The sequence below is a fragment of the Loxodonta africana genome, chromosome 5 (genome assembly GCF_030014295.1).
Source record: "Loxodonta africana isolate mLoxAfr1 chromosome 5, mLoxAfr1.hap2, whole genome shotgun sequence".
In the NCBI taxonomy this organism is placed as follows: domain Eukaryota; kingdom Metazoa; phylum Chordata; class Mammalia; order Proboscidea; family Elephantidae; genus Loxodonta; species Loxodonta africana.
The window spans coordinates 61,428,895-61,454,468 of NC_087346.1; positions in this window are offsets into that span (position 1 = coordinate 61,428,895).

Sequence of the window (25,574 nt, forward strand, 5' to 3'; positions counted from 1 at the left end):
TCACCTTGCAGTTAGGAGCCAAGTACATTAACCATCTGTACCAGCCAAGGACTCCTACACAGATACAGCATTGCAGAAAAAGAAATGTAAGTACTATAATGTTTTAACACGACTGGATTTTCCAGATATACTACTGAACACTTCACTTGATTTATAAAACTAGTGATAAATAAATACTTGATTTACAAGGACAAAGAAATTAAGAAAAATATATGCAGCTTTTTTTTTTTTTTTATAAATTGTTCAATTCTAGCAACAGAAAAGTAAAATATCCCATTATATGTCGTGAGTAAATTTACCAGTCTCTGCTACATTAGGAAGGCACTTAGAGATCTATCGAAACAGAAATTTCTCCAGATTCTCAGTTTAAGGTAATTCTTTACTTTACCCTAATGCCTCTACTAGGACTTGGAGTGAGAAAAAAAATTCAAATATTCTTTTCCCTCTTATTAATGTTAATTGAATAGTATTTTGATCATCAGATATGGAGAATTACTCATTCTCATTTATAAAATGTTCTATACATCTTAAAATCTATATGATCATTGTTGATGCTTGTTATGGGTTGAATTGTGTCCCCCAAGGATGTATGTTGAAGACCTCACTCCTAATACCTGTGAATGTGACCTTATTTGGAAAAAGGGTCTTTGCAGAAGTAATTAGTTAAGTTAATATAAGGTCAAACTGGGGTAACTTGGGTCCCAATCCAATCTGATTGGTGTCCTTTTATAAAGAGGAGAAAAGCCACAGAGAGAAACATAGTGGGAAGAACTCCACGTGAAATAAAAACAGAGATTTCAGTAACTGCAAGCCAGGGAATTCCTGGAGCTACCAGAAGCTGAGAGAGACAAGAGAGGATCTTCCCCTAGAAACTTTGGAGAGAACATGGCTCTGCTAAGACTCTTAATTTGAACTTTTAGCATCTAAAGCTGTGAAAAGATAAAGTCCTATTGTTTTAAGCCTCATAATTTGCAGTAACTTCTTACGGAACCGCTAGGAAACTAATACAATGCTTATAATTCAAGAAGACTGGCAATATGCCTTTGAAGTCAGTAGATCCATGTTTGAGTTCTCGCTTTGTCACTTAATATCCATGGCATCTTGAGCAATTACTGCATTTCTCTTAACATCATTTTTTAAATCTTTAAATCCAACAGTGATAGCACATACTTCATCAAGCCGTCCTGTGGCAATGAGATTAGCTATATAAAAACTGTTTAAGGCAAGACACAGCATGAACAAACAATTGTGAGCTTTGCCATGATGATGGCAGTGGTGATGGTGATGAGGGTAATTAAGAAGAGGAAGACAATTTGAAGGCATGTAAGGCACTGGTGAAGGTGTTGGGAACATGGGAGGAGTGTTCATTAAATGTTACTATTTTTATTATTACTGAAAATGTATTATTACCAAATACCCTGAGTATTTTAGTGCTTCCCACCTCAAATTGTCTTTGGCAAGAACCACATGGACATCAAAGTTATGTATGTAGATTAGTAAAGATTATGTTTTGGTTTAGTAAAGAGAAACTATATAGTATCTCTAATATGTGGCAAGAGAGTTGCAGAAAATCTAGCACTGTAAGTCATACTGCATGTAATAATGCCCAAAAGTAAATCAACTACCAGGTGTGATTCTATCTATTGCAATGCAACATATTATGAATGTTATTTGTTGAATACCCTGTAATTCTCTCTATACTCCTAGAAAATTTCAAAAGCTGTAAGAATTAGAATAATTTACTAAGTCAAAAGCTTATGGCTAGTCAAAATTAACTTTTGCTCTGTGAAAAACCATATGAAGAGGACTGGGGAAAAAAATATTTGCAAAACACAGTAACCAATAAAGTATTAGTAACTGGAATACATAAAACAAAAACAAACCAACAAAAAACCTCTCAAAATGCAACAGTAAAAAATCCAATTAAAAATGAGCAAAAGACATGAACAAACATTATACAAGATAGTACATTCAGATGACAAACTAAGAAATAACAAGATTTTCAACATCATTGGCCATCATGGAAATGTAAATTAAAGAACAATAAGATGTCAGCACTACACACATTATCAGAATGGCTAAAATAAAAAAAAAAAAAGAAAGAAAATAGTGGCAACACCCAATGCTGGAGAGAATGCAAGAGACTGGATCACTCATATACTGCTGATTGGAATGAAAAATGGTAGAGCCATTCTAGAAAACAATTTATCAGTTTCTTATAAGACTACACATGCAATTACAATATATAGTAGACAGAAAAACAACACCCACACAAAGATGTTCACATCCTAATCCCCAGAATCTGTGAATATGTTACTTTAGATGGCAAACAGACTTTGCATATATGATTAAATTAAAAATCTTGAGATGGAAAGATTATTCTGGATTATCCTGATAGTCCCAATGTATTCACAACGGTGCTTATAAGGGGAACAGGGAGGCAGGATACTCAGCGTCAGAGAAGGAGATGTGATGACAGAAGATGAGGTCGGAAAAAGAGAGGGAAGAATAGGAGAGAAAGAGAGAGAGAGACTGAGATTTGAAGATGTCATGCTGCTGGGTTTGAAGATGGAGGAAGTGGTCATGTGCCAAGGAATGTAGGTGACCTCTAGAAACGAGAAAAGTCTAGGAAGCAATTATCTTCTAGAGCCTCCAGAAGGAACACAGCTCTGCTGACAACTTGATTTTAGTCCAGTGAGAGTTCTGATCTCCACATCTGTAAGATATTTAATTTGTATTAAGTCTCTTAAATTTGCTGTAATTTGTTATAGCAGAAACAGGAAATTAATGCACCATACAATCCAGCAATTGCACTCTTGGCCATTCATCCCAGAGAAATGAAACCTTACGAGTACATAAAAACCTGAATGTGAATGTTCATAACAGCTTTATTCATAATATTAAAAAAATTGGAACCAGTCCAGGTGTCCTTCAATAGGTGATGATCAAGCAAATTTTGGTACATACATACCATGGATTATTATTCAGTAATAAAAAGGAATGAACAATTGATACATGCAATTTGGATAAATCTTCGTGAGACTGTACGTAGTGAAAAAAGCCAATCTAAAAAGACTATATATGTGTGATCCTATTTACATAACATTTTCGAAATGACAAAATTTTGGAAATGGATAACAGATTACTATTTGCCAATGGTTAGGAATGGAGGGGAAGGGAAGGAGTGTCGGTGTGATTATAAAATTGCAACATGAGTGATACTTGTGATGATGGGACTGTTCTTATCTTGACTGTGGTACTGGGTACAGGAACCTACACATGTGAGGAAATTGCATAGAACCAAATACACATACACACAACTAGGGAAAACTGAATAGGATTGGTAGATTGTATCTATGTCAATATCCTGGTTATAATATTTTAATATTGTTTTTGCAAGATGATACCATTGAGGAAGACAGCTCTGGTGGTGCAGTGGTTAAAGTGCTTGGCAGCTAACTGAAAGGTCAGTGGTTTGAACCCACCAGCCTCTCTGTGGGAGAAAAATGTGGCAGTCTGCTTGCATTAAGATTTACAGCCTTGGAAACACTATGAAGGAGTTCCACTGTTCTGTAGGGTCACTATGAGTTGGAATTGACTTAACAGCAGTGGGTTGGTTTGGTTTATCATTGAAGAAAACTGGGCAAAGTGTACATGTATATTATGTCTTATAACTGCATCTGAATCTAAAATTATATCAATAAAAACTTCAGTTTAAAAAAAGAGTCTTATGGAGTAAATGTCATTGTGTTAGTTAGTTGACATTGAGTAGACTCTGACTCATGACAACTCCATGTGTGCAGAGTAGAACTGCTCTGTAGGGCTATCAAGTCTGCAACCTTTCAGAAGCAAATCACCATATCTGTCTTCTGAGGTACCTCTCAGTGGGCTCAAACTTCCAACCTTTTGGCTACTTGTCAAGCGCTTAACTGTTTGCACTACCCAGGGACTCCCCAGATCAATAAAATTTTGGTGGTGAGAACTTTGGTAACTCTTTAAGAAGATTTCTATTGGTAGAATGGTTTAAGTTTTTGGCCAATGATTGAAAGTCATATTATCCTGCCCTGGCTATTCAATTACAGTCCATAATAGCCACACTCTTCCAGTTGTATTGATTCAATGTTTTCATTTTCTTCTCTAAGACTGGGTCCTCTGTACTTGCATATAGGTGGAAAGCCTCCAGAAATAAATAAATTGAGCCTCGTCTACTCACTTAACTAAATGGGGCAGCTGTTTTAGGGAGCTAATGTTTAAATTATATAGTCCAGCATATTTGTAAAAATACCCTGAAGTAGTCACAACCAATTCCCTGTAAGGGCTATGGAACAGAAACTTGATGAATACCTGATGAAATGCTTTACTTGTTACCAATATTTAATTCTTCTAATGCCTACCTTTCTAAGATTTGGCATGTATTAACAGAAACTCTTTTATTAGCGTATATGCTCGTCAGTGATTGAAATGACACATGCACATGAAAAGAAAACCCTATTTAGCCAGAATTTTCTTTTGTGTACTAATTTTCTTTTCATTAGTTACAGTATTGTCTGATTTTCTAAAAGGTTTTATCCATCATAATGATTTAGATTTAGACCAATCCATGAATCTAAATTTAAACTCAGATTTAGCAAATTCTCAGTATCTGAACTAATGGAGAATTTTATACAGAGGTGATACTCTATGTATTTTTAAATCAATTTTATATTTTTAAAACTTAAGAATAAAAAGTATAAAAATCTAATTTTTTTTTTTTAAGACCTGATATAAGAGGTTTCAAATCAATGAAGCATCTTTTGTGGGTCTAAAAAATTGCCACTGCTGAAGTGGAGAATATAGAGTTTTAATTTAGTTATTTGAGTGGCAACATGCTGAAATAATACTGTTCTTCATAACTATGTTATTATGCTATGTGTTTTGGTTTGGGTACATATTCATAAACAGTAATGTAACTTTAAATAATTTTGTAATAATAACTGGCTATATTCTAAATGTTGGCTGTGAATAGAAAGTAATTTCAGCTTAATTAGCTGCTTACTTCTACATGCTAAATTAGAGCCACATTACAAAATAAAAACTTTTAAATTATATAGGGAAAAAAATCTCCAAACATAATTACCAGAATCTCTACAGGAAGATATAATTACTATGGCCTAAATTCTTTCTTAAGCTTCATTTTTGTATCTCTCACAGAAGCCAACAGACACAAACTGCATACATATCTAAGGGCTGAATATCAATTTACTATGAAATCTTCTGGGCAATGTCCAAAAACTAATGGAGGATATAACACGAAAACTTAAAGTGAACATTTTCAACTGTGTATAGTAAAACCAACTTGAGACACCACCCGCTCCTTTTAGGAGCAGGGATCCGGAATGTTCAATGCTAACCTTGATTTTCCAATCAACTCACTGTCTGCCCTTGAAGAACTTATTTAATTAGTCTGTGTCTAACTTTATGCATCTGTAAAATGGAGATAATAAATATTCATTTACCTCTTGGGATGTTTGGGGAATTCATGATTGTAAAGTGCAATGAGATTTGTGGATGAAAATTATGTATCCAAGTGCAGAATGAAGAGCATATCAGATGTTATGCTCTGCTCTGTGTCTAGCACATTCTGGGTAAGCAGTAAACATTTCTTGATAATAGCTGCATTTTGTATAACTGTTAGAGCCAGAAAAGTGAATGAATAAGGTTGTTGAACAAAATGAAGAGACAACTATATTCTGGTAAATATAGATTATCTTACTTCTAATCCTACCATAGTGTAATAAGAAATAACCAAAGAAAGGCTATTCCAAAAAGGAACAACATGCTCAAAGGCATGAAAACTTGTGCAGTAAATGCATAAAGCTGGAGAGCAGATACATCGTTTATTGGTCAAAACCATGCTTTAAAGTTAATGAGAAGACCTCATTTCTAGTCCAACGCTACTTGACATGTGATCTTGGGTAAGCTATTTTGCTTCAATTGCCTTATTTGCAAAGGAAGAATAATAGTAATGATAATAGGACTTGTAAGATTTTTGTGAGGATTAATAAGATAATGCACATGACACTTATAATGTTTGACATGAGTGGTATCTATCACTCAATTGCTCAACTAATTATCTGAAAAATGACTACATGCCAAACTTTGTTATATATATTGTTGATACAGTGGTGAATGAGATTGATAAGGTTTCTACTTTCAAGAAAATTACATTCTAAGGTGTAGGTAGAAAAAGAATAAGGTAGTAAAGGAATGTAATAGTTTCAGATGATGAGGTGTGTTATGAGACAGATAAAGCCAAGTAATACTATACATTATTGAGGATCGATCAGAGCTACAAATTAGAATCACCTGGGAAGATTTTTAAACACATGGACGCTTAGACTCTAACCCAGAATAATTAAATCACAATCTCAGGTTTGTGGTCCACCTGCACTGGAGATAGGACGTGTCATCATCTAACATAGCAAAAAGAGGGGAAGAACAATCTGGAAAAAGGAATAGTGTTGAGATTTGTGTCTACACATTAAAATATCTAAAAAGAATTGACTATATGGATTGAGATCTTAGAAGAGATATTTGTGCATAGACACAGGTTTTGTAAACAACAGTCTATAGCTTATAGTTACATCGTATTTGAAGGTGAGATTGCCTAAGCAGAGTATTTAGAATGAGAAGACCAAAACTTAAGGTGGCTTCCATGATCCCCACCTCCTGTTGTTCATGCCCGTGTGTGATCCCCTCTCTTGACTGTTGGCAGGATCTGTGACTTGCTTCTATAGTTGAAATGGACATGATTATGCATATATTATTACACGATTACATAAGCATCCATCTTGTTGGAGTCTTTCTCTTACTTGCTGGCTTTGAAAAAGCAAATGACAACGACGAAAAACCCCAATGTGGCAAGGAATTACAGGTGGCCTCTAGAATATGAGAGTGGATATATTCAACTCTCTTCAGATATTTTAATAGCCAGAAATGAACTGAAGACCTTTCTTCTACAATTGCAATACACTGAATTCTGTCAACAATCTGAGCAAGCTTGGAATCAGATCCTTTTCTAGTCACACCTCAGATGAGACTTCACCTTGACTATCACCTTGATCACAGCCTTCTGAGACTCTAAGCACAAGACCCAGGCAAGCAATACCTGGACTTCCAACCCACAAAAAACTGTGAGATAATAAATATGTAATGTTTAGTGCCACTAAATTTATTGTAATATTGTTACTCAGTAATAGATAACTAACACATTAGGTAAAAGGTTCATTGAAGGAGAAGGAGAAACATTCCTAAATGTGAAAACAAAACAAGATGAGAGTTATATAAGACAAGGGGTATGTTATGGTATCCATAAATTAAGTTTAAATACTTTTGTAAAGGTAGTGTAACATGATGCATAAGTTTATGTGTTTGCATTTCACCTGAAGGGGCAGTCAGAATCCACACTTTGGGAGTGTTTGGTTACACACAGTTAGCATTATAGCACAAAAGCTGTTCTCAAAGTAGCTACCCAAGCTCTTCAGTTACCCCTGGCTTAATAAAACACGGAAGATTTTGCTAACTGCTGTTGTTGTAAGTTGCTGTAGAGCCGACTCCAACTCATGGCAACCCCATGTATAACAGAGCAAAAGGTGTATCTGAGCCCATTGCTGCAGCCATTGTATCAATTTATCTCACTGAGAGTTTCCATCACCTTTGTTGGCCTTCCGCTTTACCAAACATGACGTCCTTCTCCAGCAATCTGTCCCTCCTGATCATGAATCCAAAGTGATGAGTCAAATTCTTGGACAATATTCTGTGATCCATAGGGTTTTCCTTGGCTACTTTTTAGAAGTAGATTTTCTGTCTTAGTCGGGAAGATCTGCTGAAACCTGTCCACCATGGATGACCTTGCTGGTATTTGAAATACCACTGGCATAGCTTCCAGCATCATAGCAACATGCAAGTGATCACAGTACAACAAACTGACAGACAGCTTGCAAATTAGTAGCGTTAATATCAGCAATGAGTTTTATTTGCAAAAATTACAGATGTGATAGTTATCATGATAAATTTTAGAAAGGAGCTGTCATGATGATTTTTAAGGTATATGGTTTGAAAAATATAAGACATTCTTCACTCTTATAAGAACAGAATATTATATTTATTACAACCAGTAGCATTTAGGGAAGGCACTTGAGGTTTCATTCCTAATGATCCTATGTCCAATCTTGACCTCTAAGGAATTTGGATTATGTGATGAAGACTACGAAGTAACAGAATTCTGCCTCTGGAATCTTGGTGTGTCTGCTTTGAGTAAACCTTACATGCAAGGTGGTGGCTGGAGCACTGAAATGGACAAAGAACAATAAGTGCCCCAGCTAACGGTACAGGTTTCAAGAACTATTTTTGTACTTGTATTTCCACAGTTCCCTTAAAATTATGTGCATGTGTGACAGAATTTTATCTGAGATTTGCTTTCATGATAACTTCCTAAATGGCTCTAGTAATCTACCAAAATAAAACGAAGAGTTGTATGTAACCAGACTGATTTAGGCCAGTTCAAATAGAAGGAGCTTCAAGAAGAGAATGGTCCATATTTTGGTGTGCTGCAAAAGCTATCAAGTAAGACAAGAACTAACAGTTGTACTTTTTATTTGTCATTTAAGAGTTCAATGGTTCTCTAGCAAAAGCAATTTCAGGGACTAAGAGTCCAAACCCAGATTGCAGTAGGTGATAAAGAAGTGTCCATGAGTGTAGAATACTTTATTTGTTCCAGAATGTTAGCTGAGGAAGAAAAGAAAGGGATAAGGAAGTAGCTAGATTTCAAGATACAATTTGTTATGGATTGAATTGTGTCCCCCCAAAATGCGTGTCAACTTGGCTAGGCCGTGATTCCCAGTATTGTGTGGTTGTCCTCCATTTTGTGATCTGATGTGGTTATTTTATGTGTTGTAAATCGTAACCTCCATAATGTTAATGAGGCAGGATTAGAGGCAGTTACGTTAATGAGATGACTCAATCTATAGAATTAGGTTGTATCTTGAGAGATAAAAGAGCGAATTGAGCAGAGAAGACGGAGACCTCTTACCACCAAGAAAGAAGTGCTGCGGCTGTCTTTGGACTGAGTACCCTATGCTGAGAAACTCCTAGACCAGAGGAAGATTGATGACAAGGACCTTCCCACAAAGCCAACAGAGAGAGAAAGCCTTCCCCTGGAGCTGGCATCCTGAATTTTGACTTCAAGCCTCCTAGGCTGTGAGAGAATAAGCTTCTGTTTGTTGAACAGAACAACACTTGTGGTATTTCTATTACAGCAGGACTAGATAACTAGGATACAGTTTAGAGGAAATAATATTTATTCTGAGAAGAGCTCAAGATGACAGGTAAGTTGAAAATTCAATTAGAAAGGGAAAACTTGAATGGAGGAATATGCTTGGAGAGGTGAGAGGACAGGATCAAGAAGAACATCCAATATGTAGATCGCTTCCTTATAAAACCATCTGAGGTCCTTGTTACAAGGAGATTTGGGGGCCCCAAACAATGCTTAATAACTCACAATCTCTGAGAATAGAGTTTGGGATTTTTCAGGCTTAATTTGATATGATCACACTGAAGTTTAAGAAACACTGATCTACAGTGTGGATAAATAATGAAAATTTATAATTAAAAAACAAAAGAACAGCTCTAGCATGGAAATGGGAACTGATCTAGATTAGTACTAGAATTGCAAAACATTGGGAATCCAGATAACTCTCCTGAACTTTTAGAAATAATTATGTCCTCGATTGGGAGGTTTTCTACAGCAGCGTAAAACATCTGTAGTGCAGAGTCACTACTTGAAAGATTTTTGCTCCCCCTACTCTTATACATAGGTTTCTATCACTTATTATCTCCCTTTTCTGTGTGATTTAATAACTGCTTTATATTTGTTTTCGAAAGCAGAATATTTTCTGGCTCCAAGTAGAGCCTCTCGATTTGCTATTTTGTTTGTTCTTTCCTGCCCTGAATCTTCCACTACCTAGTCACAGACTCAATCACGGGTATGCCTTTCATTAATCTTTGTGTTCTACATAAATGCCCAATTCATTTCAAATCTACACGTTTATAAACATCCCTTCCAATTCTCCCATTGGAGCATGTTGTTGCTGTTGTTAGGTGCAATTAAGTCTATTTGAACTCATAGCGACCCCATATGACAGAGTAAAACTGCTCCAGAGGGTTTTTTAGGCTGTAATCTTTACAGGAGCAGATGGCCAAATCTTTCTCCCATGGAGCCATTGAGTGGGTTCCAATGGCCAACCTTTCAGTTATCAGCCAAGTGCTTAACCATTATGCCACTTGGGTTTCTTCCAGTGGAACATAAGACTTGATTTTCAAATTTAGGATGTAGTGGAAAAGACCTAGGGAGCACATTGTAACTTGTAAATTCTTGGGCCCTCCCCTTAGAGACTGTGATTCAGCACCTCTGGCCTCAAGAATCTCAACCTGCAGGAAACTCTCCATCTGATTCTGAAGCTGGGCAACCTGGACATGCTTTCCAGAAACCTCTCCAAGGAGTATTCCCTGCAAGTTCAAAATGATTTCAGAGTCTGACAAAGCTGCCAGAAGTGCTAATGAAATCTTTGGCAGCATTAAGAACTATATAATATCCAGGTCAAGGAAGGTAAGTCTCTGTTCTCTGCCCTGGCCAAATTGAACTTGAAATATTATGATCGATTATGCATACCATATTTTAAGAAAAATATGTGTTACTGTGTGATACATTTTGACCCAGTGAGTGCAATTCATATCATCCATGCCGATGGGGTATAGAGTTCAGGTCACTGTCAGGATGGTGTTTATATACTCTTGTGGCTGAAGCTCTCTGCCAGGAACTTGGAAATACTGCCCTCTAATCTCCACTTGCAAGCACTCTTAAACTATACTGTAGAGAGTTGCTTAATTTAAATAATAATAAAGGATTCAACCTGGAATAGGCATAATATGACAAATGAGGATCCAATTTATGATGTCCCATAATCTCTTGTAGTTGTTGTGTGCTGTTGAGTCAATCCTGAATCGTAGCACCACTGTAGAACAGAGTAGAATTGCCCCATAGGGTTTCCTAGGCTGTAATCTTTAGGGGAGCAGACCACCAGGTCTGCTGGTGGGTTTGAACCACTGCCCTTTTGGTTAGCAGCTGAGTGCTTAGGCGCTGCACCCCCCACAATCTCTCAAAGCCCATTTATGTTTCAAAATCTATCTGAGTCTAAAAATATTAGGGATAAGACATCTTCTGGGTCCCCTATGTCACTTGAAGTTCTGAGGGACAAATAAATGTTCCAGTCCAGTTCAGTTACTGTTGATTTCAACTCATGGTGACCCCACGTGTGTCAGCGTAATTGTGCTTCACAGTCTTCAGCGGCTGTTTTTTGGAAGTAGATCACCAGACCTTTCTTCTAAGGCACTTCTGGGTGGACATGAACCACTAACTTTTTCAGTTTGCCAAAACCAAATCAAATCCATTGTCATCAAGTCGATTCCAACTCATAGCAACCCTGTAGGACACAGTAGAACTACTCCATAGGGCTTCGAAGGAGCAGCTGGTGGATTCAAACTGCCAACCTATTGATCTGCTGAGCTTTTAACCACTGCACCAGCAGCCCAGCACAATAACTCTTTGTACAACCTGGGGACTTCCATACAAATGCTAGAATCATAAGATTTCTGATATATTTGTATATTTCCAGATCTCTTCTCCCTCTTTCTCTCCTCTCTCTGTTTCTGTCTCCTGGCAAATCGAAGACATATTTTTTCCAGGGTAGGGGTTTTCAACAATGCTACACATTATAATCACTGGGGTTCTGTTAACAATATTAATATCTGAGGCTCCAACCCAGAAAATAATCGTTACAAATTTAAAAATGAGAAACATTTCCTTTTTAACCTTCAAGAATCTGAAGTTCCCAGTCTTCCTTCCTACTATATTTAAAAAGAAAAAAACTCACTATTTTTAACTCAGTCATTATTTCTCTATTATAGAAAGTCTTTCCTTTACAGTGAGATTAGAAATCCCCTCAATGTTTCACCCACTCAAAATAAAACTTTAAATTTCAATGCTTTTCCAGATTGCTTAGTTTCCCCCATTTTTTCAAATGCTCTCGGTGGAGATGGATAGAGTGTTTCTTTTTCTTCAAAATATGATACCTTAAATGTGTTCCATCTTTCAGATGATGGTCACATAAATTTTAAACAAAGATTCACTAATACACTTATGTGTTACATTTCTTAGCAATTCAAGCTGTTCCACAGTGCAAAGATTCACCTTTAGGTTTACATATGCTGGAATATTCAAGAGGAGGCTGGAAGACTATTCACGCTGTATAAGGTAGAACTAGATGGCACCTTCTCTCCTCTAGTGCACACAAGAGTGTGTGTGTACGCGCGCGCACACACACACACACACACACTCATCCAGATTCCATGAATCTCTCCTATTACCAGATGTAAAAATCTCTCCTGAAATAAACAGGGCTAGAGATGATTTAATATCCTCAGTTTTCAGAATCTTTCTCAAAATAGTCAACCTACAATTTTTACTTTTAAAAACCTTAGCAAACTAACATATAACTTCTGAGTTCTGATGCCATGAATTGCTAATGGAAGTCTTGGTAAATCTGTAGAAAACACATTCCATAGCTTATTCTCGTGTTCAGTATTTTATTTTCCAATGGAGATGCTATGTCTAGACACAGCTGTTGATTAGTTTGCTTTCAAAAAAAGAAAAAAATCAGGCAATTGAAAGAAGCTGACTTGTGCCAAAGCTAGTGGAGAATCTCATTAAGTTATTTATTTGTTGTAATGGCTTCTAATTTCCCATGCATTGCCAAAGCTTCAAATTTGTAGCTGAAGTACCAGCAACAAATGGAAAAATATGACAGTTGCAAAGATGAAAATAAAACAAATTAGCTATCAAATCTATCATATAATTTTATAAATATTTATAGTTTAATATTTCTTTAAAAAATATTAAGCATAAATATTCCTGGCACCACTCCTATAATGCACTAACGTGGATTTTAGAAATATCACTTTGTCTTTTTTAATAAGATGAAAATACAGTGTTTAGAGTAATGGCTGGTTTATTTTAATGTAGTCAAAATTCCTTGCTGGTATTTCATGAGAATATGAGTACTGAGCCAATTAAACTGGCAGGACAAGGGAAAAAAAAAAAAAAAAAGTCAATGTCATGTTTATTAACCATTGAGAATTTTAAGACCGGGACTTCTAAGTTTGTTTTTCTTGATTCTAACACACAAAAAATGTGAACTTTAGTTAGGATTTTAGGCAGAGAACCCCTTTTCTGATAAATATTGGCCAGATCTGTGAAAACTGTGAAACTATGGATACTTCAAGCATTAGAAGATATTAAACTTAAAAAATTTATAAACATGAATTTGCTTCTACTTAAATAATACCAAGCCCTGGTGGTGCAGTGGTTAAAAGCTTGGCTGCTAACCAAAAGGTCAGCAGTTCAAATCTACCAGCTGCTCATTGGAAACCTTATGGGGCAGTTCTACTCTGTCTTATATGGTTGCTATCAGTCAGAATTGACTCGACAGCAAAGGTTTTTTTTTTTTTTGTAAATGATACTGGCTCTGTTGCCCACTGCCCTCAAGTAGATCCTGACTCATAGCAAACCCACAGGGTTTCTGAGGCTGTAAATCTCTACAAAAACAGACTGCCACATCTTTCTGCCATGGAGCCCTTGGTGGTTTCAAACAGCTAACTTTTCCTTTAGCAGTTGATTGCTTTAACCACTGTACCACCAGGGCTCCTTCTGACTCATTTACCACAGTACTTATCAAGTTTTCCTTCTGGAGTACAATTAATGGCAAAGGAGAGTGAATTTGCACCCCTAAAGATGTATGAGACAAGTACAAAGCAGTCTGCCTGGAATGAAAGCACAACATATTTTAAAGTCTAGTGCTAAATATAAAAATAATGATAATTTAGGTGGACACTTGAGACTGTGTTGGCATCTCCCATCTGGAGGGGGGATGGGAGGATAAAGAGAGCTGGAAGCTGGCAAAATTGTCACGAAAGGAGAGACTGGAAGGGCTGACTCATTAGGGGGAGAGCAAGTGGGAGTACGGAGTAAGGTGTATATAAACTTGTATGTGACAGGCTGACTTGATTTGTAAATGTTCACTTGAAGCTCAATAAAAGTTAATTAAAAAAAAAAAACAATCATTAGAGCTTGCATTGGATAGTTAAACATACATGGTATTTGGCCAATCCTCAATTATTTACACAAGTAGTATAGTGATCTGTAATGCTTTCTGAGGCAAAATGAGAAAAAAAGAACAATATATGAACTTTACTTAAATATGTTACATTTTTGTTTAACGCTGAAGTTATATCCTTTCTACAGTTTGGTCTTAAATGCCTTTCTATTATGAAGTGATGAGATTGTAGATGGTAATTATAATTTTTTGTGGCATCACTTAGGAAAATAGTTACTCTAAAAAAAAATGATAATTTTACACAGTAATGAATACATGTTTTAAAGAAAAATAATAAAATACAAATTTTTTTCTCTCAAATTATCTAGTAATTTCAATAGTCCTGATCACAAATACCTCAGTATGAGAAGCATATACTTAAGAAATTAGCCGGCATTTGAAAATCTCAAAGCATTTAGGGAAGTTACATTCTAGAAGGATTTATCCAAAAATTACACTGCTATTTTTTTTGAATCACATAAAAATTAAAAAAAAAAAAAAAGGGAGCACCTGGAGTTAAAATCTACAAGGAAAAAGCAAGAGTAGAATAAGACAAAATAGTCACTAGGCAAATGTGATTAAAAAATATAATCGGTTAGCTTCACTATATGGGTGAATTGTAAGATATTTTAATATTTTAATAAAGAGGATGAAAGACAGGACTAAATGCTATGAAGGGGTTGTGAGTGAAGCATGTATTCAGAAGAGATTGTTATTACATATTATGTAAGAAATGAAAGACAACCAACAAAACTCTACTATAATTTGCAAAACATATAAACTATACCAAACTATGACCTGCCACACAGATATCTAACCTTAAATTATTTTAACACCAGCTCATTTCGACATATATTTTCTTAGATACAACCACAAACAAATTGTTTCAACAGTAACTCCATCAACCACATGGGCTATTGTCTTACAAATGTAAAACTATGGACAATTTCAGCAACTCCTCTAGTTTACAAATTCTGACCAATCTCTGCCCAGATCTTATTTACTATTAACATCTACCCAAAACCACCCTGTAACTAACCCCAGCCCTCCAAAGACACCCCTCCTTTCCCCAAACTCTGTAAGACCTTTCCCTAACTCTTCCTGTGTTAAGATAGGTTCTCTCCACTACTCAATGAGTTTAATGAATCTAGCTTTGTATGATCCACACATTTTCCTTGTGACCTTGGTATGGCCACTTGGACAGATATTTTATAATAGTATCAATATTGTCAGTATAATTATGCCAAAGTTTTGTGATTGTCCTTTTCTATTTAAATTTAGTTTTACTCTCCCCATTTCTTCTATGGCCAGGTTTTTAATCCAAGACCAACCCAAGCTTGATGGCTGACTCAGATGATCAGATTAGTATAAGCGCTTTAGTCCGTGTTGTTTGGTAACTAATTGGGTTTCTGTCTTTACGTCTGATGAACTCAGCCTCCTCTGTGTTTCACTTGGCTCTGCAGGCCTCCTTGATTTATGGATCCTCCCTCCAACTGAATTGAGTACATAAAATATTTTAATATAAATTGACATATGCACTCTATTTTTAACATTTTTGGTTCGGAAATAATCAAGTGTTTTAAATTAAGTTACAAAATTAAGGACATTCAGACTTATAGTCTCACCTGTTTTAACTTACTCTTCTACCAAAATAGAAATATTTATAAATGTTAGCATAAATTACATAAAAAACATCAGTGTTAAAACTAGTCAGTCTAGTCTTGGATGTGGAACATCAACCTCCAGTAAAAGGTGAGAGAAAAAAAGAGAAAGCAGGACTCAAAAGGTTACCAAAAATTGATTTAAAAATTCATCTTTTTAGAATTAGTGTCAAATATTGGACAAAGGAAAGATCTTTGGTTTTATAAGTCTAATTTTCATTAGGGAAAATGGCCCAATATATACTCTTTTGAATTACAAATATGAAAGCATACACTGCATGTCTGAAATTAAACTAGAACAGTTTCATGGTTTTTTTTCACATGTTCCAATCAACCTATTTCATATTTTCAGCTGAACTGCTAGTAAATGATTGGTGTTTTCAGCTATAAGTTATCAAATACAAAAACAATATTCACCCAGAATATTACAATGGGCTGACTGATTTCCTTTAATTACCACTATGGACTAGTCATAAAAATTACTGAATAAAAAACATCCTACACTGAATGCATTGGTTTGGTTAATTGCTCTAATACTCTTGCTGCTATAAATATGGCTATTGCCAATTTTCTATCACTGCAAATTGGAAACATTTTTTTTTTTTTTTTTTTGCCTTCTTTTCTTTTCCTTCAATCAGCACATTCTAAAATATAAGTGGGTGAGCATTAGCTTTGGGGAGAAAAAAACAGTGATTGAAAATTTTACCAGTTAAATAGAAATAAATGGTGGGATAGAGACATGTCTTTTAGATGATGTTGTATGGTAAATAGAAAATGTATTTATTGCCAATACTAATAATAAAGGAATTATCTTTCTTTGGCAGAAAAATGTAAAAGCACTTCTGAGATGGCAGATTGCAGAACTGAAGACAGGAAATTACTGGTTAAGGGAGGCAGTATAATATACTGGTGTTGGAGACAGATCTCATTTTGAACTGCAGTTCTGCCAGTATTAGTTGTGTGGTCTTGGAAAAGGAACATTTGTTTACGTAACTTTAAAATAGAGGTAATAAAACAGTGTTTTTATTTCATTTTTTGGTTTTGCATTCTAGCATCGACTTTCACATCATTTAATTTTTCCCCTCTTACTAGTTGCCATCAAGTCAATGCCAACTCATAGTGACCCCATATGTGTGCGAGTAGAACTGCACTCCATAAGCCTTTCAGTGGCTGATTTTTCAGAAGTAGGTGGCCAGGTCTTTATTCCAAGATGCCTCTGGATGGACCAGAACCTCCAATCTTTCGGTTGGCAAGGGAGGGCATTAGCCATTTGCACCACCCAAGGACTCCTTCCCTCTTTTAGTCAATTTGATTCCGTGTTGATTTGACATCACTCCATTCTAGGAAATCCTTAGCTTAAACTAGCATATTCCACCCAACTAGTTACAATGACTGGTTCAAGATAAGCACATAGTTCATCTGGGGAAATATTTCCTGAGACTTATTGGAAAGAAGCTTTCCATCATTTCCAGTGTTTGAAGGTGTGAGCTTGTCTTCTCTGTAACTACAGAGATTTTTCAACAAAGATGGGAGAACCTAACGTACTGGCAGGAGTCAACAGGGTTAGACCTGGAGAACTTATCTTTTCCCACGTGGACCCAGAATCAAGTTGTGCATAAGCCATTATTATTTTCATCAAGTTGCCCATACGGGTCCATAATCAAGTTGTGCCAGAAGCCTCTTTTTGTTCAGGCCAGTTTTATTTTAGTTTTTTATCACTTGCAAATGAAGAAAATCTGATTCATTACTTAAAGTGTGTGCAAGTGCGTATGTACATGTGTGCATACATGCCGGTTATACTCTAAATAACGAACAATGATGAAATCGCCAGTATGAGAAGTCTACTATCCAATCTGATCTGATTGGGTTGTATACACAAGATAGTTACACAGTGTTGGCAACTGAAAGCCATTGTTATTTGAAAGTAAACATCAAGAGCAGATTATTCACAGAAAGCAAAGAGTAAACAACAGAAAGAGATTTGAGGTGAACTGGTTTTCTGCACCCCTAGAGTGCCCCACTTAGCATCAGAAGAGAGGAACTGCTTATGTCTAAAAGGGAACCCATTCACACAGCCCAATTACCCATGTCCAGTTCTGTGTCACTGGGCAGGCATGCCATGGACCAGGTGTCAGCAAGTCTCTCTCTCTCTCTCTCAGCAGATGTGTCATCAGGTCAGTTAGGTAAGGTATTTTCAGGTCGGGTATGGTATGAATGTGTTCACCTTTCTCTCTCTCTCTGTCCCTCTCCGTGGCTTTTCTTGACCAGTTTTGGACCCCTGTGTTTGCTGATCCACCTCTCAACCAGCAGCTTCAGGATAACCCTGGGCCAATGCCAGGGATAGGCCAGATTATGACAGCTCTCAAGGCAAAATTTTACAGGCAACCCCTAATAAGGTATATGCCAAGCTCTGTTCCATGGGCCATCTCGCCCACCACTGCCATCTGCTAGACCCATGGTTTCTGCCGTTGGCACCACTGCTGCTGTTTCTCTACTGCTCCGCGAGGCTGTGCTTGCCTCTGTTTCTCTTGGTTTTCAGTGTTATCAGCTCGGAGAGTGTTACCAGCTCAGTGTCACAGCCATTGATCTGTATGACTGCTCTTCTAGGAGGTTCTCAGTGCAGAGCCCGTGTCCAAGGGATGTCCTCCCTTCTTGGTTTTCATAAATGAGTAAGCCCCATCTAAGCCTCATGTTCTATGGTTTTTAATCAGTCACTGGACAGGCCCCACAGCCAATCCTGGTAAATGTTAACTACTCAGCAGCCTCCCGCACACCCAGTCAATCTGCATAAAGGTGGATAGAAAACTCTTCAATCCCTTGTAAGCCGCCTATGCAGGCAGCGAACTGACCAGTGCCTCGAAAGCCGCTTATACAGATAGAAAACTAACCAATCCTTTAGCACAACTGTGGCCTGACTAATCATTTCGGGAGAATTACATACTCAGGCCCAGAAGGCCACATAAAAGAAAACCCATTACAACGCATTACTTCTTTAGGAATATTGTGAGAATTAAGTGAGATGCTGTAAGTAAAGCACTTACCACAATACTTGGCACAAAGCATTCTCTCAATAATACACATCTAAGGTCGAATGGCATGTGAAGAGCTTAGTCAACAACAACAAAAATCGTTACAACGGCTCCTACCAACAGTAATTCTTCTCCACTATGCACTTAATTTCAATTCAACTCAGCAAGTACTTCTCCTTTTATTCATTAACCCAACCAATATTAGGTAATTTATTATGAACAAGGCACTGTGCCTAGCACACTTGGTTATATCGAGAAGTGTAATAATGATTACTTCAGTACTGTAGCTAATAAAAAAAAAGAGAGAAACCAATACTTTAGCAAATTGAATTACTTGTAATATCCCAAGGAGACAAGCATTTTGAGAATCATATAAACACTGTATGATTATATGCCAAACTGTGTGGTATGTAGGCAAATGAGTGCTATAGAAGATCTAATAAAGAAAAAAATGGTACACAGTAAGATAGAAATATTCTCCAGAGAAAAATGCTTAGGTGTTAAATTTTATTAGCTAACCTATAAAGATTACATATGTGAAAAATATGTCTAATAGCTCAAATATACTATTTCTACTATTTGCTCTTAGTGCTTTTTTTGCTTTATTTCGTGATATTTGTAAATCATTTCTTTCGTTAAATTCTTTTTGGTTGTTAGTCTTGCTTGAATACACCAGAGCCTTGCTATACTAGGGTCCCTGGGGGCTCTGTATTATCAGTAAACAATGTTAAAACAGGCCTCTTCGGGTATTTCCAATATTGAACACTTTTGGAGAGAGTTCTAAAAAGATTTAGCAAAGGATCATAGATTCTCAGCAACAGAAGACACTTGGGAGGTCACATACCCAATTCTCTTCCCAAAATATTTACAGTGAATTTCACAAAGTAACAGGTGGTTATTAAAAATCCTTTTTAGTATGTAAAGGCAAAAAATAAGATAAAATTTTAGAAAGCAGAGTTAATGGAATCATGTTTTTTAGACAAGGAGAGGGTGGCATGTAAATTATCATTAAAATGACATGAAATCTAAGTCCTTCGAGCAATCTGATACCTTAATGGCTGATTGCTTATATCCAAGGGCAAAAAATAAAAAATAATTAAAAAAAAAAATCTCATCCTCCATCTTGCTGTCATTTTAAAGTGCTGCCAACTATTTAAAGTTTATGATAGTGAGTGATTCATGAGAGAACATGCTTGGGCCCCTTTGGTGGGGACTAGGGTATTAGGAGTGCATACACATAGCCTAACCCTTGCTGCTGACTGATAAATGAGAGCGACTGAAGAAAGGGAGATTGACTGATTTCAAGGAAAACCTGACTAGATACCCTTAGATGCACTTCTATAAGTGTCACTTGTGTTCTCAGTGTGACGGTGTGAGTGAGTGCTGGTCCATTGATCTGCTCCTGAGGATTCGGCCCATTTTCACTTTTTTATGCTTTTGCTTTGTTTTGGCACCAGGATCTTAGCCCTCAGGAAGCTATTAAAGAAAACCTATTAGAAGAGAACTTTTCTCGCTCTTTTCAGCTTGGAAGGTTCAAAGGGATGACTCTTTTCTCCTTTTTGAGAACACCTGTTAGTTGAATTTTATTTCTTTCCTGATAGTCTGTTTATTTCATGCACATTTCTTAATATGTTGTAATTCATCATATTTTGCTGAATTTTTGTTTGTATTTTACTATTTACCTACCAAATTATGGAAGAAGTGTCAGGCTTCCGCTCACCGCTCTGCCCCCCCGCCCCCCTCCCCGTATCATCTGTTGTTATTAGGTGCCATCAAGTTGGTTCCTACTCATAGCAACCCTATGCACCACAAAACGAAGCACTGCCCGGTCCTGAGCCATCCTCGTGATCATTGTTATGCTTGAGCCCGTTGTTGCAGCCACTGTGTCAATCCCTCTCTTCAGGGGTCTTCCTCTTTTTTTGCTGACCCTCTATGCTACCAAACATGATGACAACATGTCCAAAGTATGTGAGACTAGTCTCGCCATCCTTGCTTCTAAGGAGCACTCTGGCTGTACTTTTTCCAAGACAGATTTGTTCATTCTTTTGGCAGTCCATGGTATATTCAATATTCTTCGCCAACACCATAATTCAAAGAGGTCAATTCTTCTTTGGTCTTCCTTATTCATTGCCCAGCTTTCACATGTATATGAGGCAATTGAAAACACCATGGCTCGGATGAGGTGCACCTTAATTTTCAAGGTGACATCTTTGCTTTTTAACACTCTAAAGAGGTCTTTTGCAGCAGATTTGCCCAAAGCAACACGTTGTTTGATTTCCTGACTCATCTAGCATTCCACATTTCCCATTCTGGCTCCAGATTAAGACTTGAATCCCATAGATAAATATCTCCAACTACATCTGATAAATAATATTGAAATAACCTTATAAATTCATGCTCATTAAAAAAAAAAAAAATCTGCTTTAGGAAATAATCGGGCTTACATCCAGTTTCTCTAAAGTATAACTGCCCAATCTTGGCCAGTTCTCCTGAGGAGTTCGAGATTATGCTAAAGTGAAGGGAGACAGACAGAAGCTTGAGCTCAAATCTAATGGCTTTCATTGATCAGTTTTGGAACCATAAATAAATTTCTTCACTCCTCTGAGCCTTAGTTAATGCATCTATTAAAAAAAAAATTTATAATGTCCAAAAGTTGAGAGGACTTTATATGTACTGTCCCACTGATTGCTGTGATTGCTTTAATTGATCTCTCTGGCTTGCTTGAAAGCCCCCTTCCCCTTCCCAGCTCAGCTAGATACCCTCTTGATCTTGTGTTGCCCATCAAAAACAGTATCTCTCTCAGATGAAGGTAGATTATTTTTCATTTACGTGTCCTTTAAAACACACATTTAGTATGTGTATATGAAAGGACTCCTCTAGGTTTTTGAGACTCATCAACAAATGAAACAGAAAAAAGAACTCTTGCCCTTCTTGTGTTTCAATTTTATATTTACAGTTCATTCTTTTTCTAGAAGCTCCCAATTACAAACATGCAGATTAATTAAATGAGATAATCTTTGCAATATTGTATAGATGAACCATGAACAAATGTTGATTCCTTTTCACAACTTAAAACTTTAGGTTTGGCTTTAGAAAATATTCAATTTCAATGGTAATTTATCTATTAATGAACTGTTTTAATTTGCGTTTCCCTAAAAACAGATCCTGAGAAAATTATGAGTACAAATAGTTTATTTAGGAGCTAACAGTAGGGAATACTAGTAGGGAGTAGAGAGGTGAGACAGGGAAGAGAAAAAGCAAATAAAAGGTGAATTATCACACAAGTTGGAGTCCCTGGGTGATGCAAATGGTTGAAGTGCTCAGCTGCTAATTGAAAGGTTGGAGATTCTAGTGCAACCAGAGGCACCTTGGAAGAAAAGCTTGGCCATCTACTTCCAAAATATCAGTCACTGAAAACCCTATGGAGCATAGTTCTACTCTGATACACATGGGATTGACAAGAGTTGGAATCAACTCAATGCAAGCTGGTAGCTCAAACCAGTGGAGCTTAAGCCCACTAGAAGTATAGAACATACAATTCAGAGTTATTCTGCCTGAGAAGTCAGGCAGCTGGGTTCTTCCTTCACCAATTTCTGTTATTAATTGCATAAGTTCTGTTCCTAAACCAAAACCAGACCTGTTGGTGTCAAGTCTATCCCAACTCATGGCAACTCCATGTTTTTTAGAGTAGAACTATGCTCCGTAGGTTTTTCAAATGTTGTGGTCTTACAGAAGCAGATCACCAGGTTTTTCTTCCACATCACCACTGGATGGAGCCTAGCTGGCACCACCAGCTTTTTGGTTATTAGTCAAGGGCAAACGGTTTCCACCTTTCAGGTGTCTAAGGGCTTTCCTAGAGAGAGTTAATTCCCTTATACTTTGGACATATGTACAGTGCCTTCAGGCAAAGATGCTAGCTGATTGGGATTTGGACCTATAAGCACAGGAATGCTAACTATTAAGGGGATATGAGCAGAGCGTCAACAGCATATGCTACATGAATCTTACATAATAATACTTGTAATGAAAGAACAACTATAATTGCTGTATCCTTAATACAGCTCAGGGTCAAACATGATCTAGGTGATGGCTCAGAAATTCAGAATGAGATCTGACTTCTCATTCTATTTATTCCCAGCATTCATTCTGGCATTCCTTCCTTCTGGTTCATCTTTCTAGGCTTTCTCTCTAATCTATCCCTACATTCCACGTTCTCCCCTTTGTTCCTCCTGTCCCTATGACACTGCCTTCAACTCACGGAGGAAACGCTGTTGGCTTCGTCGCCAAATAATCTTATTTTGACATTTTATATCACTTCTATTACAAGTACCCAGGAGTACAATAGCATCGTAACTGGTCCCCTGCTTCTACTATTACCCCTCTATACTTTATTCTACACCAAGAGGTCAAAGAGATCTTTTAAAATCATAAGCCAAAGTATGTCAGTACTGTGTCCAAAACTTTCTCATCTCACTTAAAATAAAACCCAAAATTATTACCAAGGCCTATGACCTATGTTTGCATACAACCTTAAAAAACTTACTTCCTACAAGTATCCCCCTCACTCAGTCTACTGCAGATACACTGGGCTCTAGGCTCTTGCCTCAGAGAATCCATATCTTCTCATTGTTTCTCCAGATATCTGCAAGGCTCTTGCCCCCTTTACATCAGCTGTCTGATCAAGTATCACCTCCAAAGAAATTACTTTCCTGACTATTCTAACATACTATCCATTGCCATTTTTATCTCCTCAATAAACTTTATTTTTAGAGCACTTATCATTATTTGTTATCATATTATATACTCAGTTCTTATTCTTTTTAATCTGAGGTTTCATTCCTTGAACATTAGATCCAAGTGGGCAGATGCTTTATCTTCTTTGCTCAAAGGCTAGAATGGTGTTATGTTAATCAGAGTATGCTAGGTTATGCTTTATTAACAAAAACTCTAACTTTTCATGGATTAATACAGTGAAGGTATCTTTCATGCTCAGTCTGCATAGCAATGTTGGTCTGTGGCAGAGCTCTGCTCATCACAAACACTTAAAAATGCAGACTAATGGAGTTACATTTAGCCATGAGCTTCTAGCATCACTTGATCTTGAACACTACTCAAAAATGACGTGAGTCATGACTCCCACTCACATGTTGTTGGCCAAAGCAAGTCACAAGTCAGCGGATGAAGAAGTTTAATCCTCTCAAGTGTCCTTGTGAACAGCCTAATAACGATCACAAATACTTAGATAGATTTGATAATCAATATGTATTTGCTGAATGAACAAATAAATGAGTAGGATGAATAAACCACATACCCTATAAACAAATTTAAAGATGTTTTTTATTAACAGCTATGTAGAAATATAGATAAATACATTACATTTAAAATATAAAATACTTCATTAGATATGCTCCATGAGAATAGGACCTTATCTGTTCTATTCAGATCCCTGGCACCGAAAACATGAAAGACATGATAAGCCCTCAATAAATATTTGATGAATAAATAAATTGGCTACTTTGGTGAATGTACAGGTGCCTAATTCCCTGCACTTTCAAAGATACAAATTTTAAATATATATATGTTGTATATATATACACACACAGATAGATATAGACAGATACAGGAAAGCAGTTTATAATTAGTTGTTTCACATCAGAAATTTTAACTTAGGAATAAGGAAAATGTGTAGAAATTGATTACTTTGGAATACCTGAACATAGTTGTTTTCTGTTCCAGATTATATTTATGGTTCTATTTAACATTTAATATACTTATGGAGACAGTTAACCTCGGCTTTTGTGTTCATAACATTTAAATACACATTTTGTGACAGTAATGGGTTCCTTCCAACATGAGAAGCAGGTTTCAGCGAACTCTTTTTGAAGTGAAATCTTGTAAGCATTGAACTTTATGGCGAAAGCTTTCCCAGACTATTACCTAAGCAACTCCCATCAAGGCTTCTTTACAAATCATGCCTATAAAATATGTAAACACCCCATTACCCCAGGGAACCTCATTGAGGCCAATGGAGACAAAGAGAAAGATTGACTTCCACTCTAAAGACCCCTCATCACAAAGCTAATTTGGAAATTACAATTTCAATCTTACTCTGATTCATTTTTGTTCAGTCTTTGGACTTATTTATGATTTTCATATTGACAAGCTATGTTAGGACATTCAGCACATGCCCTGCATCTAAATTAGATTATTGCAATATAAATATATTAATTGGCATGCAGATTTAATGAAGCAATGAAAAAAAAAAAAAGAAAATAATACGACATTCTGGAAAGAAAAGCTCCTGAGAGGTATTTTTAAAGTGGCAGATTAGGATATAATCATGCATCTTCTTTGTAAATTATATAGGTCAGCCTGCAGACTATTACTTACAGTTAGCACTTACTGAGAATTTCCTATATGCTCAGTGTTGGTGTAAGTGCTTTGTATGTATTAACTCTCCAAATTCTCACAACATTGTAAGGAAAGTTCTATTGTTATCCTTCTTTTTACCATTGAGGAACTGAAACTTAAAGGACTTGCTTGAATACAGGAGAGCTAGTAACTAATGGGGTTCAGGCCTGTACCCAGACAGTTAGATTTCAGTAACTGTGTGTTAGGCCATTTGTAACACTATTGCT